The 15,878-nt window shown below is 45.4% G+C and overlaps 1 protein-coding gene and 1 long non-coding RNA gene across 8 annotated transcripts in view; one reads left to right on the forward strand and one right to left on the reverse strand.

Moving 5' to 3' along the window:
* Positions 1–260, reverse strand: part of FOXN1 (forkhead box N1) — an 80,702-nt gene extending 80,442 nt beyond the window's left edge. For 5 of the 7 annotated variants that reach the window (XM_075904433.1, XM_075904435.1, XM_025188646.2 and 2 more), the window contains exon 1: positions 122–260. The gene's annotated coding sequence lies outside the window, so the exon portion shown is untranslated. The remainder of the gene's footprint in view (positions 1–121) is intronic. The other 2 variants (XM_075904432.1, XM_075904431.1) reach the window with 2 other exon arrangements.
* The window catches only part of LOC142819209 (uncharacterized), a 72,678-nt gene extending 58,241 nt beyond the window's left edge, over positions 1–14,437 (forward strand). Inside the window, exons 2-4 of the long non-coding RNA XR_012897014.1 lie at positions 11,118–11,268; positions 12,207–12,281; positions 13,707–14,437. This is a non-coding gene — a long non-coding RNA (uncharacterized LOC142819209). The remainder of the gene's footprint in view (positions 1–11,117; positions 11,269–12,206; positions 12,282–13,706) is intronic.
* The last annotated feature ends 1,441 nt before the right edge of the window (positions 14,438–15,878 follow it).

Raw genomic sequence — 15,878 nt, forward strand, 5'->3', positions numbered from 1 at the left:
GCCTCAGAGACATCAGATTAAATAGTTGAGCTAAGGTGGGAGAGTTTTGTACCCTCTTCCCTTTGGCTTTCACGGGTGAGTTCTAAAAAACTGTATGAAGTTGACAGAGGTTTCCTCTTACCTTTCTACTGAAGCAAAACGGCGTGCTGCTGCTCCAGGATGGGATTAGGTCATGCAAAGAGCCTTGTATGCGAGAGTAGAGGCTCAGCAGTGCTGAGACTCCCAAAGGCTGGAAAGATCTGATCTTACATCAGGTGAGGGAAGGCAGCTGGCTAGGCAAGCCAATAATTATGATATCAGCTCCTCTTAGCCAGAGGCAATTCTGCATTTAATAAGAATACAAAAATGACTAAGCTGCAGGTTTTCCCCCTCATTTTGCAGAGCCTCTTGGTAACTTTTGAGAAAAGCTGGATGGGTATTCAGCTCAGTTTCCCTCTCCACACACCTCTTTGCTTTACTTTTGGTTTGAAATGCCCACCTTGTACTGTGCTTTGCAAACCTCTAACCTCAGTAGGTTGATTAAAAGCGTGTTTTCCTGAGTTGGACATTAACATACTATTGGCGTTTAGTTGTCAAGCGTTTAGTTGTCCACAATAGGGTCGTGTATACTTTTATTCCAGCTGATCTTTCATCATGGCAATACTGTAGTTCCCCTCTGGAATAATGTCAACATATGCGCTACCATTTCAATGTAAGAGGCTCAGCATAAGGCAAGTGTTCTTAAAGGAATTTTCCTTACCAAAAACGTCAGCACCGCAAGCATATAAATAGGACTGAGTTACGTAGGTGTGAACATGTATGTGGAGCGTGGTTTGTACGTGTGCATTTGTTTGCGTCAATGTGTACAGAAGGTTGTGGATATGGATGTGCAGGTGTAGAAGTACATGTTTGCATATGCTTCTCTTACCTGGCTCATACACACTCTCGAGTCCTCTAGAGAAACTATTAATGTTACTGTAAAAACATTCACCTACCTCACAGGATGATGTGAGGGTTGATTAATGTTTGTAACATACTTTGAAGATGAATGCTACTTATAATTACTATTATTCCACAAAACAGCAGAAACAAGCCACATTTATGTCCCACAGTTATGATGAGATACTGAAGAATCCTGATACATTGATAAAGCAGAAACTCTGCTATGAAGGTAAAGTGATAGTCAAATAAGGATGCATTGTTTGTACCCTGCAATGTGAATCATAGAATCATACAAATTAGAGATGGAAAAGAGCGTTATCAAATTCTCATAAAAGCAGAAGGTATGGAGTATGAGCTGTATTTTTACCTATAGTTAATAATAATTTCCTTGCTGTAGACAAAAGAAAGTTATCCGCGCTTGTCAGCAATTTTTGACACTATTAACCTCAGGTTTTTGTCAGTTCTTCTACAGCAGTAGTTCTGAACCAGGGGTACATGTACCCCCTGAGGGTATGTAGAGCTCTTCCAGGAGTGCATCAACTCATCTGGATAAGTGTTTCATGGGGATGGGTTTGTAGGGGGTCATAATTGCCATGTTGGTGTTAAGGGGTAGCAAATGGCAGTAGCTTGAGGCCCCATGCCACAGGGAGCCCCATGACATGAAGGATTGTATCCTTCAGCCCTGGTCACTGAGTGCAAGCCTCAGCCCCAGAGGTGAGATGTGGGGCTTGGGCTTGTGAAAGGGGCACAGTAGTCTGGAAAGATTGAGACCCAGTGATCTACAGGATATTGTGCAGGATGGGAGTGTGAATCTCAGTAGTTTTGCTCCTTCCTTTCTGAAAGATCTCCGAAGATAGGACTGAATAATTGCAGGGAGTTACGTTTAGCGCTGTTCTTAGGACTTTTCCCAAAGAGGGTTTGAACTGGGACAGTAAGCAGTTACTCAGAGTGCTGGCTCTTCGTCCAAGCTGCCACACTGTGCATCACAATCTAAGCTTCCATTTTGAAAAAATAAAATCTTTAGCCTTAGTGGTTGCAAAGAAAATCTTTATATTACGACCCCACTGTAACTGCTATAGCAATGTTTGGCTGAGTCTGGAACACAACTTTGAAAGGTATGGACTTTCCCTTTTGGTTTTACTGAGGCATGAACTCTGTGGGCCAGTGAGGATTATCAAAATGTCAACATTGTTAACAGTGTCCCTGTTGGCCATGGCTTTGGGGAAAGGAAAAGGAATGGCTACGAAGAAAATCTTCACAATCTACCGAGAGCAGTGTAGGGTCTCTGTTTCGTTCTGGGGGGAGGGGGAGATGGCAATTTGGAGAGTAGCAGCACTTATTTTTTTCTGCACACTACTTTCCATTGTGAAAGCTCAGCCATTGTCAGTAGCTTCTCATCTGGGCATCTCCCGTGGGTAGGATTTGGAGACTTGTGATGTCTTTTCCAGTTTGTCCCCTGTTCTTCATCTAGTGGAGCCTGCGCTCTTCTAAGTGGGACATGCTACTTGTTGTCAGATTTGCACTGGCTCTCTGGAGTGTTTATAACAAATGTTAAATCCTTGGATGGTCTTAGACCCCACTATTTGAGAGACAACCTCTCGCCTGAGTGGAATCCTGCCCTGGCTGTAAGAATGGCCATTATTGTTAGTCCCCGGAATTCTGTCAGTGGAGGATTCCATTGTCCTTTGGAACTTGTCCCCTTTGGGGCCTCCATAGCCCAGACTCAATGATGTTCAGGCCATGGTGTGACAGACGCCTGGGTGCTTTGCTTTGCTTTGCTTTGCTTTGCTTTGCTTTGCTTTGCAGTGGTGGCAACAGTGTTTATGCTCCTCATTATGAGCAGCTTTGTAGATTTTGTTTCAATCGTTTTTGTACCCTAACATTTGGACTATATGGTTACAAAATGACTCAAGACATGAGCCAACCAGCTATTCTGCAACCTTTAAATAGGAAAAGCGGCCTGGCATCCCTCTCCTGGGATCACCTGAGGGAAGACACGCCTAGGTGTAACTTAACCGTCTGCTGTACTGCCTTTAAATAGTAATCAGAGCTTGCCCTTTATCTTCTGAGATATCCCTAGGGAATACACACCTTGGACTAACCTACATACACAGCAGCCCATTTTGGTCCCTCAGAAACCATTTCAGATACATTTATTTGGCAGTTTGAGACCTCCAGATTGTAACCTTGCTACAATTCTCGCCCTTCTGAATCCTCTGTCTGACATAGACCTCTCCTCTTCCCTCTGTTTTTTCACAATCTCAGGAAAATGTGAGAGCCCCAATATTCTGTGGGAGTCTTGATGGTGGTTGACTGGACTGGGATGTAGGTTTCAAATGTGGCACTCAGATAACAGGGTCCTGCTGTTGAGATCTATAGAGCTTTCCATCTGTTGGCTGCAATATTCAGCTGTTTCTGTGTAAGATTAAACAATGTACAGTAGACTTCCAATAATCCAGAACCTTTGGGACGTAGGTGGTGCCGGATTATCAGATACGCGGGACTATTCTCTACACACACACACACACACACACACACACACACACACACACACACACACACACACTATACTGTATATAAAGTGTTTTTAACCCTTTTTATTGTAACACAAGCACTGTTCAGTGTCACACAATGCCAGTGGCAGACTGACTCGGTCCCGTCCAGTTTCGCTCAGTCCAGCTGCTGCCATTGCTGCCTTGTGACTCGTTTTTTGCCAAAGCTCGCTCACTCACTAGACTCTTGCCATTTTGATGTCCGACTATCGGGAGTGCCGTACATTTGGATGCCAGACTATTGGAGTTTTACTGTAGTAAGTTATTTAAAATGGTTAAATATGAACAATCACTTTCTAGCTGCTGATTTAATATCTTTTCTGCACCCCCAACAGTTTAAAAGCCCCTGTTGAAGTTGTGTCACTCCCAGGATAGTAGAGACACAAGGTGGGTGAAGTAATATTTTAAATTGGACCACCTTTGGTCAGAGAGAGAGACATGCTTTCAAGTGTACACAGCTGAAGAAGAGCTGTGTGGAAGCTCAAAAGCTTGTCTCACATTAACAGAAGTTGGTCCAATAAAAGATATTATCTCTCCCACCTTGTCTGTTTTAGAGAGATTGGTTTTCCTAATCTCTCCTCTGTAGTAGGAGTGATACTGGTGATGGCACAGGAAAGCTGGAGTGTCTAAACGCTTGGGAGTTTAGGTTGAACTTAGCCACATTAAGTCAATTTTCTAAACAAAGAGTCCACACTATAAAGCCTGTTCTGTTGACTTTAAGGGCCATTAAATTAGATTTCTGTACTCCTGCTATCACTAGGAGTAACTGCTAATTTCAATCTTGCATGGTCGACTTTCCAAGAAGTGCTCTGAAAGTCAAGGTTCTTAGCCTCCAGGAGGTGTCCCACAGTGCTCCATGATGACTGGTCTAGCCACAACTTTGAACTCTACTGGTCTCCAAGTGAACAGGAAAAGCCTTAGGAAAATTTAAATTTAATTTCCTTCGTGGCCAGCGTGGTGAGCAGACTTCAGAGCAGGCAGCACACCTGAGCAAGATACCTGACCATAGAATCATAGAATACTAGGACTGGAAGAGACCTCGAGAGGTCATCTAGTCCAGTCCCCCGCCCCCATGGCAGGACCAAATACTGTCTAGACCATCCCTGATAGACATTTATCTAACCTACTCTTAAATGTCTCCAGAGATGGAGATTCTACAACCTCCCTGGGCAATTTATTCCAGTGTTTAACTACCCTGACAGTTGGGAACTTTTTCCTAATGTCCAACCTAAACCTCCCTTGCTGCAGTTTAAGCCCATTGCTTCTTGTCCTGTCCTCAGAGGCCAAGATGAACAAGTTTTCTCCTTCCTCTTTATGACACCCTTTTAGATATCTGAAAAGGGCTATCTGTCCCCCCTCGGTCTTTTCTTTTTAAACTAAACAAACCCAATTCTTTCAGCCTTCCTTCATAGGTCATGTTCTCTAGACCTTTAATCATTCTTGTTGCTCTTTTCTGGACCCTCTCCAATTTCTCCACATCTTTCTTGAAATGCGGTGTCCAGAAGTGGACACAATACTCCAACTGAGGCCTACCCAGTGCAGAGTAGAGCGGAAGAATGACTTCTTGTGTCTTGCTCACAACACACCTGTTAATGCATCCCAGAATCACGTTTGCTTTTTTTGCAACAGTATCACACTGCTGACTCATATTCAGCTTGTGGTCCACTATAACCCCTAGATTCCTTTCTGCCGTACTCCTTCCTAGACAGTCGCTTCCCATTCTGTATGTGTGAATCTGATTGTTCCTTCCTAAGTGGAGCACTTTATATTTGTCTTTATTAAACTTCATCCTGTTTACCTCAGACCATTTCTCCAATTTGTCCAGATCATTTTGAATTATGACCTTATCCTCTAGAGCAGTCGCAACCCCTCCCAGCTTGGTATCATCTGCAAACTTAATAAGTATACTTTCTATGCCAATATCTAAATTGTTGATGAAGATATTGAACAGAGCCGGTCCCAAAACAGACCCCTGCGGAACTCCACTTGTTATACCTTTCCAGCAGAATTGTGAACCATTAATAACTACTCTCTGAGTACGGTTATCCAGCCAGTTATGCACCCACCTTATAGTAGCCCCATCTAAGTTGTATTTGCCTAGTTTATTGATAAGAATATCATGCGAGACTGTATCAAACGCCTTACTAAAGTCTAGGTATACCACATCCACTGCTTCTCCCTTATCCACAAGACTCGTTATCCTATCAAAGAAAGCTATCAGATTGGTTTGACATGATTTGTTCTTTACAAATCCATCCTGGCTGTTTCCTATCACCTTGCTACCTTTCAAGTGTTTCCTTAATTACTTGTTCCATTATCTTCCCTGGCACAGAAGTTAAACTAACTGGTCTGTAGTTTCCTGGGTTGTTCTTATTTCCCTTTTTATACATGGGCACTATATTTGCCCTTTTCCAGTCTTCTGGAATCTCTCCTGTCTCCCATGATTTTCCAAAGATGATAGCTAGAGGCTCAGATACCTCCTCTATCAGCTCCTTGAGTATTCTAGGATGCATTTCATCAGGCCCTGGTGACTTGCAGGCATCTAACTTTTCTAGGTGATTTTTAACTTGTTCTTTTTTTATTTTATCTTCTAAACCTCCCCCCTTCCCACTAGCATTCACTATGTTAGGCATTCCTTTAGACTTCTCGGTGAAGACCGAAACAAAGAAGTCATTAAGCATCTCTGCCATTTCCAAGTTTCCTGTTACTGTTTCTCCCTCCTCACTGACCAGTGGGCCTACTCTGTCCTTGGTCTTCCTCTTGCTTCTAATGTATTTATAAAAAGTCTTCTTGTTTCCCTTTATTCCTGTAGCTAGTTTGAGCTCATTTTGTGCCTTTGCCTTTCTAATCTTGCCCCTGCGTTCCTGTGTTGTTTGCCTATATTCATCCTTTGTAATGTGTCCTACTTTCATTTTTTTATAGGACTCCTTTTTTACTTTTAGATCATGCAAGGACCACGAGCTCCATGAGTTCCCCAGGTCGCAGATGAGCACCACTATGGAGCATGCTGGAAATCCTGGACCTCATTGCTGTGTGGGAGAGGAGTCTGTTCTCACAGAACTATGAACTGGCAAAAGAAAAGCAGATATTTATGCCAAGATCTCAAAAGCATGGAGGAGAGAGGATTTGCCAGAAATGCCCAGCAATGCCTAGTGAAAATAAAGAAGCTGCGACAGTCGTACCAAAAGACAAAGGAGGCAAACAGATGGACTGGAGCATTGCTGCAAACATGCTGCTTCTACAATCAACTGCATGTTATCCTGGGGGCAACCTGACCAGCTTCCCTAGCGGTGGAGCTTCGTTTTTTCTAACACGTTAGGTTTTATGCTCTAACGTATCTCTAGGTCCATGGATTCCTCCCAAGATCCTCAAGCAGCCTTGGGCAGGAGTGTGGAGGACAGGGTGGTGGTGGAGGAGGAGGAGAATGGTCAGCAGGCAAGCAGGGCAACCAAGATCACTAAGAACTGTCTATAGCCTTTGAGACAGACCCGCTCCCCCCGCCCAGGACATCTGACAGTTGGACACTGATCCTGTGGGAAGGGAAAATTGCACTCCTCTGGCAAACGGAGTGCTGAGCAGACAGACACCACATGAGCCTGTGCCCTGCTCTGTCTCCATGTTTGGACCCCTAATCCCTCTCGCCCACAGACTCATGCCCCAGCTTCCCTTACCATGCTTGCTACTGAACTAAGTCCAGCTGCTCTCCTAAGAATTCTGAGGTGCATCTGCAGCAAAGTGGTTATCTACAGGCATAACTGTATCCTTGTACAGGACACGTCCCTTTCGTCTTTAGACAGAACTTTGTTTTAATCCGAACCGATTAGGTTTTGTACTCTACAGCGTATCTCCTGCAAAAGCTGCCTTTCACTTGGTTACAGTGGGAACAGCAGTCAGCCTGCTGTGCACTCCCCTGGCCCTGCCCGTGTTCACCTGCCACTAATCCGCAGGCAAAAATGGACGAGGAAAGATGTTCAGGGAGCAAATGCAACCTGCCAACTAGGACAGGGAGTGCATAAGCGAGTGAAGAAATCCGCTGTTGGAGATGTGTGCGGAGCGTGATGAAAGGAGAGCATGCAGGGAATGGGAAGTGAGGCACCAGGACAGAGTGTTGTCAGCCATGGTGGATGTGATGGACTGCATGGCAGTTTTTCAGAATGCCTACCTGAACAGGCCCCCCTCCAGTCCTTGCGAACCAATGTTCCTTCCTCCCCAAGTTCCATAGCCTTCTCTTCCAGGGACCCTAGAACATGGGGAGAGAGGGATTCAAGGGCAGCCTCACACTTAACCTCCAGGGATGCAAAAAGCTGCCCTTCTCATAATTGTGATCACACAAACACACACGCACCAAAGTTGCTGCCCTGAACTCCTTTGCAGTCCCTGTTGTGTTCCCTAAATACCAATGTATGAGTTCTGAACAACAGTCTCTTTATTGCTTGTGCTGAAGGTGGGGACTTCCAGGCAAGCACACTGAATACAGGGGTACCTTGCTGAGAGCACAAGCATGACTCTCAAAACTGGCCATTTATAAAACTGTCTTTCAAAGCCTCTCTGATTTGCACGACCTTTCACAGTGCTTTCTTTATTGCCTGATGTCTGGCTGCTCAAAATCCCTGGCTCAGGGCTGTGTCTCGGCATTCCACCCAGACGGACACATTTCCCCCCTTATTCTCACAAATATTATGGAGCACACAGCAGGCTGCCACCACAATGGGAATGTTACATTTACTGAGATCTAACATAGTGGGTAGGCTGGATTGCCAAGGATCGCTGTTGGCATTTCAGTGTCTCCTATTGTAATTTTCTGGTCTGGGGAAAAAAAGTTGCAGTATACAGCTTGCTGAAGAGGCAGAAGTTCCTAAAGATGTGCACATCATGCACATTTCCTGAGCATCCCACGCTGATGTCAGTGAAATGGCCCTTGTGATCCACCAGCACAACCACTGAGAAGTCCCCCTTGTGGTTTATATACTCCTTTTGAAGGAGTGCCAGGATAGGGATGTGTGTTCCGTCTATCTCCCTGTGATGGGGTGTGCATACCCCGCATTGTAGCAGGTGGGATTAAGACCATATGGACAGAGGAAGTCCCTCCCCTTCACCAGACTGGGCATGCTCCAAATGCTGGGACAGTATAAAAGACAGCAGAGCCGCTCAGTCTGGGCTGGCCAGCAAAGGAGAAGGATCTCCAGCTGGCGCTCCGGAATTGCAGCAGCCAGTAACTCAGACAGTAAGAATCAGAGCCCCAGGAGATGGATGTGACATAACCCCCGCAAAGTCCCAGGGAGAAGCTGCTGCTGGGGAACTGGAAGACCCAGCTGTTATGTGGGACATCGATCCAGCAGAAGCGGAAGGAAGTAACCCAGGGAGAGTTCAGGAGTGGCCTCTCTCATCCAGGTATCCTCAGTGTGTTTTGGCTGGATTCCCTACCAAGGGAGTGGCAGACTGTTCTGCAGCTCACAGGGCTCTGAGTTGGGACCTGGTGGAGCAGAGAGGGCCCAGGTCCCCCTACCAGGGTGCTAGCCCCAACCCTTCTGGCTCTGACCCTTAGGCCACACTGCCTTAAACTGAGGGCTGTGTACTGACTCTGACTAGTAGGCCACACTGCCCTGAGGCAAGGGCTGTCTAGAGACTCCAGCTGGTGGGGAATACTGCCCTGCGTTAGGAGACGCTTACAGTGGCTATTAAGTGACTTTCGGTCAGTGGCCGATACTGCTCTGTGCATGGGGCTGCTTATGGCCTTTGGGTCACCCTGAGACAAGGGAGGATTAGGGGACTCTAGAGACACCCAGCTACCTGGTGGTCAAGCAGGCAGCATCCCACTGCAGAATAGGCTCCCATCTGTGACGGGAAGTGCATACACTGCCACATTCCCCAACACAGCTAGGGAACCCCAGTGTTGCCAAGCCCTCCATTGTATCCTCCACACTTCCCAGCGTCGCTACCCTCTGTAGCAGAAGAGTTCTGATTGCTTTGGCTACTTGGATCTCAGCAGTCCACACTGTAGATTTCCTCACTCTGGATTGATTCCCAGCTGATCGGGACTGTCGGGCATTGCAAGCTTCCACAGGGCAATTGCCACTCACTTCTACTCTGTCAGAGTGAGTCTCATTCAGGCATTCTTGCACTTCAGGGCAGGGAAAAGCAATTGGCAAACTTCCATGAAAGTGGCCTTATGCAGGTGAAAGTTTTGCATCTGTTGCTGATTGTCCCATAACTGCATAACAGTGCAGTCCTACCAATCTGTGCTTGACCGATGGCACCAGAGCCAGCGTTCCACTGTGTCCAGAGGATCAAATGTCAGCAGCATCTGCAATTTGCTCAACTCAAGTGCTTCACAGAAGAGTATGTCCAGGGCCTCCTGAGAGTCTTCCTCATTCCAGCAGACTCTGGATACGCTTTGGACGTACTGCAGAACTAGGTGTACCAAGGTGAACATCATCCTCATAATGCTTTGATGCACAATAGGATCCATGCTGGCTTCCACACTCATGCTGCTATGGCATCTGTGCAGATAACCAGCAAGGGAGAAAAGGGCTTGAAAAGGCTGTTTGCCAGTGGTCTGAAGCGAGGTGGGTGGAGGAAGCGAATGTATTATGGGCCGCTGATGACATGTACCCAGAACCAACCCCTGAACAGTTTTGGTCTCAGAGTGCACTGAATGCAATGGGGTGGCAAGAATTGTGTGATAGCTACCCACAGTGCATTGCTCTCAAAGTGGACAGTAGCCACCCTTCTGAGGATGTGCAAATTAGAACTATGTTAATTTCTTGTGCATAGTGGAGACATGGACCTTCAATTTTACAAAATCAAGTGCGAAACATCAACCTTAATAAATTCAGTCTTACCTCTCAGTATAGACATGGCCTAAGGGAGTTGCTTGTATGACTTCTTGCTAGCGAGTGTAGTAAGCAGAAGGGCTCTTACTGAGTGGTTTGGTGCCTTATAGTGAAGAACCCAGTGTCTTGGATTGTAAGTAGCCCGTCTCTAAGCATTTTGCCCTGATTTGACCCTCTGAGTGGTGCCCCAGAAGGCTCCTATATTACACGAACCCAAACATAGGAATGCAGTCAGGGATTGCAGTGTTCCTTAGCTCACACAGCCTCCTTGTGTACAAACTTGCCAATTTCCTTTGAATAATACCACTGCTAACCATGTCTAGCTCTGACAGCTCTTTCATCAATAGCTCTCAAAGCACTTGACAAAGGAGATCACCATTGTACTGCACAGAGGGGCATAACCCGCCCAAGATCCCCCAGCAGATCAGTGGCAAAGCTGAGAACAGAAGCTCAGGTTGAGCTCTTGAGCCCCAGCAATGCTCTAGCCACTAGACCATTCATCCCCTGGATAACTAAGTAGCTTTACCTTTGTATTTGCAGTATTCTAGTATTTCCTATAAGTCTGAGGACGTATAAAGGAATACTGTTGGTAGAAGTAACCTTATCTATGGCATTCTTTGCCAACACTACAATTTTTAACCTAGTTTATAGTGAATTAGAGGCTCAACACATTTTTCCCCATACACAACATGAGTGATATTTAGCTAACTATGCAGCTAACAGGATTTCTCACTTGCCAGAGACTTTTAGGCTGACACATGATTTTGTACATAGCTCAGCACAGTTTTTATTTGTGGTGTTGTTTTTTCAGGATAGCTTGAGACCCAAACCATTCCTGAGGAAGGCTAGTCCACCTCCTTTCCTCTCTGAGTAAGAAGGATCTTTCAGAGTGCACTGCTCCATGTCCTGGTGTATGCATATCCGCTTGGCGCTGTGCCTCCTGAGGATGAACTGGTGGTGTGGTAAGCATGGATACACAAACATCATTAGCCCATGGTTGTGTTGTGGGGGAAGCTGTTGAGTGAACACAGCTCAGATATGGTTCTTGAAACATGAACATATCAGGAGCTGATTGCAAAATCCCAGTTGTACTTGTGTTGTCAACAGGTAAAACTGCCAAATTTTTAAAGTGATCATGAGGAACTAGCCAGCTAGTGCACGGCCTTTGGAATAGGAAAGAGATGCTGAAATAGATTACCTGGGTTATTCCTAAGGAATGCTCTGCTTGGATTTACTTAGTCATGTGTATGACCTTTCAATAGCAAACAGGATCTGGGATGGATTATTATAGGGAACACCAACCACATAATTTTTGCAGCTGGCTTGGATTTGAGGAAGTCAGTGGCTATTTGACTCGGCAGGGAGATTGTGGAGTGTAATTGGCTATCAATCAGTTGCTTGAGCTGATCCATTTAAGACCACATGCATGAGATTTTGGAGACATCTGGCCATATTTTGCCCTCAGATTTGTGTGCAGAGGCTCATGCTGAAGTATGAGTAATTGCATTTGCATTTTGATATAGGCAGAAGTCTGAAATCTGTCAAGGTGTCTCCATCATCTTGTCTCTTTCACCTCTTGCTTGAAATCTCATCTTTTGTCTTCCCTTACTGGAGTGCAGAACATAATGCCTTAAACTTGGGTAGAGAGTAGTTGGAAAAGTCCCAGCAGGTGTTATTTTAGAAACTAGAAAATGGTTCCGTGAAACTAGGAGTGACTCATGCACATTGTGGAGAGTTGAACCACAGCAGTATCACTCCCTTGCCAATACAAAGCAAAGAACAAACACATGGGCCCCTCCCAGATGACTTATCGGGACTGTGAGCTCACCAGTGGCCTCAGGAAGAACTGCTTATGTAGCATTTCTGACTTGATTTTCTCTCTTCTGCTGCCTGGGAACAGAGAACCAGCTCAGGATTCAGCAGCAGACATCTTCCTGTGCCCATAGTCTGAGTTCTGAGGAGGAAAGGAAAGGAGGTGGGTATTTTGCACTCAAATTCCTGGATTTTCTTTTAAATTTCAGACACCGAAAATGAAGTGTTAGGGATGCAGTGATAGGGCTAAGTGCCTGCTGGGCCATGAAAGGACGAGGCCATATTTTCAGTATTGACGTTTGTGTACAGTCAGAGGCCTTTCCGAGGGGCATGTTTAAAACAGTATGACACTGTGGGTATGTCTACACTTCAGCATTTTTCCAGAAAAACGGCCGTTCTTCCAGAAAAACTACACTTATATCCACACTGCTATTGCATTCTTTTGACAGAAAGTTGAAAGAATGGAGGGGTTTTTCAACACTGGTAAGCCTCTTTCTGCAAGGAAGAAGCCTTTTTCCAAAAAAGCTTCTTTGGAAAAAGGTGTGTGTGGATGCAGAAGAGGGAGTTCTTTCGAAAGGGGCCTCCAGGAAATAACACAGGTGCCCTGGTGGACACGCCGTCCATCCTAATCACAACTTAAATGCAAGACAGCGTCCAATAAATGTAGATGCTATCTTTCAAAAAAGCACATCGCTTTTCTGTTGCGCTTTTGCTGTGTTGACGCTCTGTTTCTAAATAAGCTTTTCCAGGTCTCTTCCGGAAAAGCTTCTTCCGAAAGAAGCCTGCAGTCTAGATGTAGCCTCTGTGTTTTGTTCTGAGTGACAATGTATAGTAAAGTTCCAGGCTGGGCACTTGGGGTGAGCTGCTCATTGTAGCTCTACTAGTGGATTAGCGGCATGCCTCTAGAAGTAGGAGAAACGTAAGGGCCAGAAGAGCTGACTTGGGGACTAAAAGCGAGTGAGTGAAATGTAGGGTGGCCAAAGAAGCCAATCCACAAAAGAGGAGGATCAGTGAAGATCAAGGGTGGGGAGAGTATTGTGGAAGGAAGTCGAGGGAAGTTAAGAAGGCACCAGAAGAAGTTACTGCAAGTAAACGTTTCACTTTTATTCCAATAAAATTTATTATAAGAACGTAAGAATGGCCATAGTAGGTCAGAGCAGAGGTCCATCTAGTTCATCCAGCCCAGTGTCCTGTCTGCCAACAGTGGCCAATGCCAGATGCCCCAGAAGGAGTGAGCAGAACAGGGAATCATCTAGTGATCACTCCCCGTCACCCATTCCCAGCTTCTGACAAACAGGCAAGGGACATCATCCCTCCCTATCCTGGCTAATAGCCATTGATGGACCTGTCCTTCATGAGTTTATCTAGCTCTCTTTTGAACCCTGTTAAAGTCCTGGTCTTCACAACAGCCTCGGGCATTCAGGTTCTCAAGTGGGTGTTTCTCTGCTTACATCTTCCTCCAACCCCTCCTGCTAGGGTTTCCATGGAGTAAGGCTGATTCTCCCTTTCTGCCAACTTTGGTGTGAAGCATGCATGTGACATCCACATAAGCAGCTCTACACATTGAAACTTTTGCCTCAATCCACAGGCTCTCCCTTCTCCCCCACGAGATGGTCTCAGAGTTCTCTGCATCCAACTCCAACTGTCTAACTGCCAATCATGTGTCAAAGGGTCTGCAGTTTATAACGTGCTACAAACCTGAAGAATTAGGCTTCATCAGATGAGAGATTCGCTCTCAAGCTGGCTTCTCTCCAGATCAGTGTGCAGGTGGGGTCTCCTCACATGGAATGGCCTCCTTTTTAATGTGTTCTGAGCAGTCATGGAAGTGCCAGGCCATGAAACCTGCTCTTGTCCTGCCGTGGCCCATCATTTTTTCATCCTTGGTGAATGTGTCTGTGGTGAACCGCCTTGGGCGAATGGGACTTTCAAAGGCTCTGACAATTTGTTACCTTCCCAGTGAACAGTTTATTACATTTGTAATTATTGTTATTAGCCTGGCAGGTGGTGCCAGAGTTAGGTCTTTTATAACTGCTGTACATGCAAATATTTCTTACACGACAAATTAAAATCTAAATAGAATCCGAGACTTTTCTAGGGTTTGTGTGCAATCCGCTCACTCTCATGCCGTCATCTACCAACAAAGATGTAAACGTCAGAAAGCAGAAACTTTGTTTTCCTCTATATCTTGTACAGGGCCGAGCACAATGACGTGTTTCACCAAACATGATAACATAGTTACATCCATTTCAGGTAGTCTGAAGCAATCCCGTTCCATCCATTAACCCATCACTACAATCTGTCATCTTGTTTTATTCTTCGAGTGCTTTTCCTCTAACCTGTCACAAACGATTAAAATAAAATGTATCACAAGACTTTAACTTGCACTGATGCACAATGAAGACACAACTATATTTCTTTGTATATTCTAGTCTTGACCTTTAGTAAAACTATTTTTAAAAGCCTGTCTCAGGATAGCTGAGGAGGTGGGCTGTGCCCTTGCATCATAACTTATGTGGTAAAACTTACCTGCTCAGACTGCTCCTCACCACTTGCTCTGCTCCAGTAAATGTTGCATCACGGTATCTGGCACTGTTACCAAAGAGAAAATGTAACTTCAAAAGAAACCGAGTCAGGAAACCAGCTCAGCCCTGTCCTTGGACTCCACTGTGCCCTGTCTCCTGCAGCTCATATCACCAGGGCAGCTTTTGCAATTATTAAAATTATCCTTGTCTCAAGAACCATTTACAACATTCTGTCCTCAGAATCGACAAGGAATCCTGAAGCACCTTCTAGACTAACAGATGTATTGGAGCATAAGCTTTTGTGGGCAAAGACCCACTTCATCAGATGCATGCGAAGTGGATCTTTGCCCACGAAAGCTTATGCTCCAATACATCTGAGAGTAGGTGCTACAAGACTCCTTGTTGCTTTTGCAGATCCAGACTAACACGGCTACCCCTCTGATACTTGTCCTCAGAATGTTTTTTAAAGAAACTTACCATCTGGGAAAGAAGAAACACGTGGGAAATATAATTTTGTTTCTGTGGGAAATGTGACCTTTTTACGTGGCTTCTTCTTTGCCTGTTACGTGTTTGTCCAGACTCACCTGCAGGAGAAACCACCATTCAGGAATGCTGCAGACAGTCAGGCTTATCACCTTTCTGGATTTTATAGGCCTGTTTATTATCCCATGTATTAGGACACAAAACCACCAAACTTACTTTACAGAGGATGCCCTCTGCTCTTCTCACCTCCATGCTTCATGATGTGGGTGCAGAGCGACAAGTGCACTGCCTGGATGCCACATTTATGTTTGGTAGAATTTGCAAACACACGGTCAGCACCAGGAGATTAAATGCTGCCTCTTGGAGGGACGGGAAAAAGAAGAAACATGGACAAAATTCTTAGCACAAGATTTAGTGCCATGTCGTCTTGTCTTGAAGGCGCTGCAGCTGGGCGAGGGAAGTGTCAGGATTTGGCTGACTTATGTATGCACCTGTCAGGGCTCCAAGAACCGATCCTGCTGGAGCCGGGAGCAGAAGCATGTTTGGGGCTGTTTGGCAAGTAGACTAGGCCAAGAGTGACACTGATCCAAAAGAGTGGCTGGAAAAATATTACAAACTTGACTGCACCTGGTATAGCAGAAACTAAAGCTGTTAGTCCCTGTCCCTGCCCCCATCAGCAATCTTATATTTATGAGCTACAGGTGTGTGCTTACAGAGCAAAGAGGACCAGAAATTTTGTGTTTAGGGAAATAATC

Source organism: Pelodiscus sinensis, chromosome 21 (assembly GCF_049634645.1).
Source record: "Pelodiscus sinensis isolate JC-2024 chromosome 21, ASM4963464v1, whole genome shotgun sequence".
Lineage (NCBI taxonomy): Eukaryota > Metazoa > Chordata > Testudines > Trionychidae > Pelodiscus > Pelodiscus sinensis.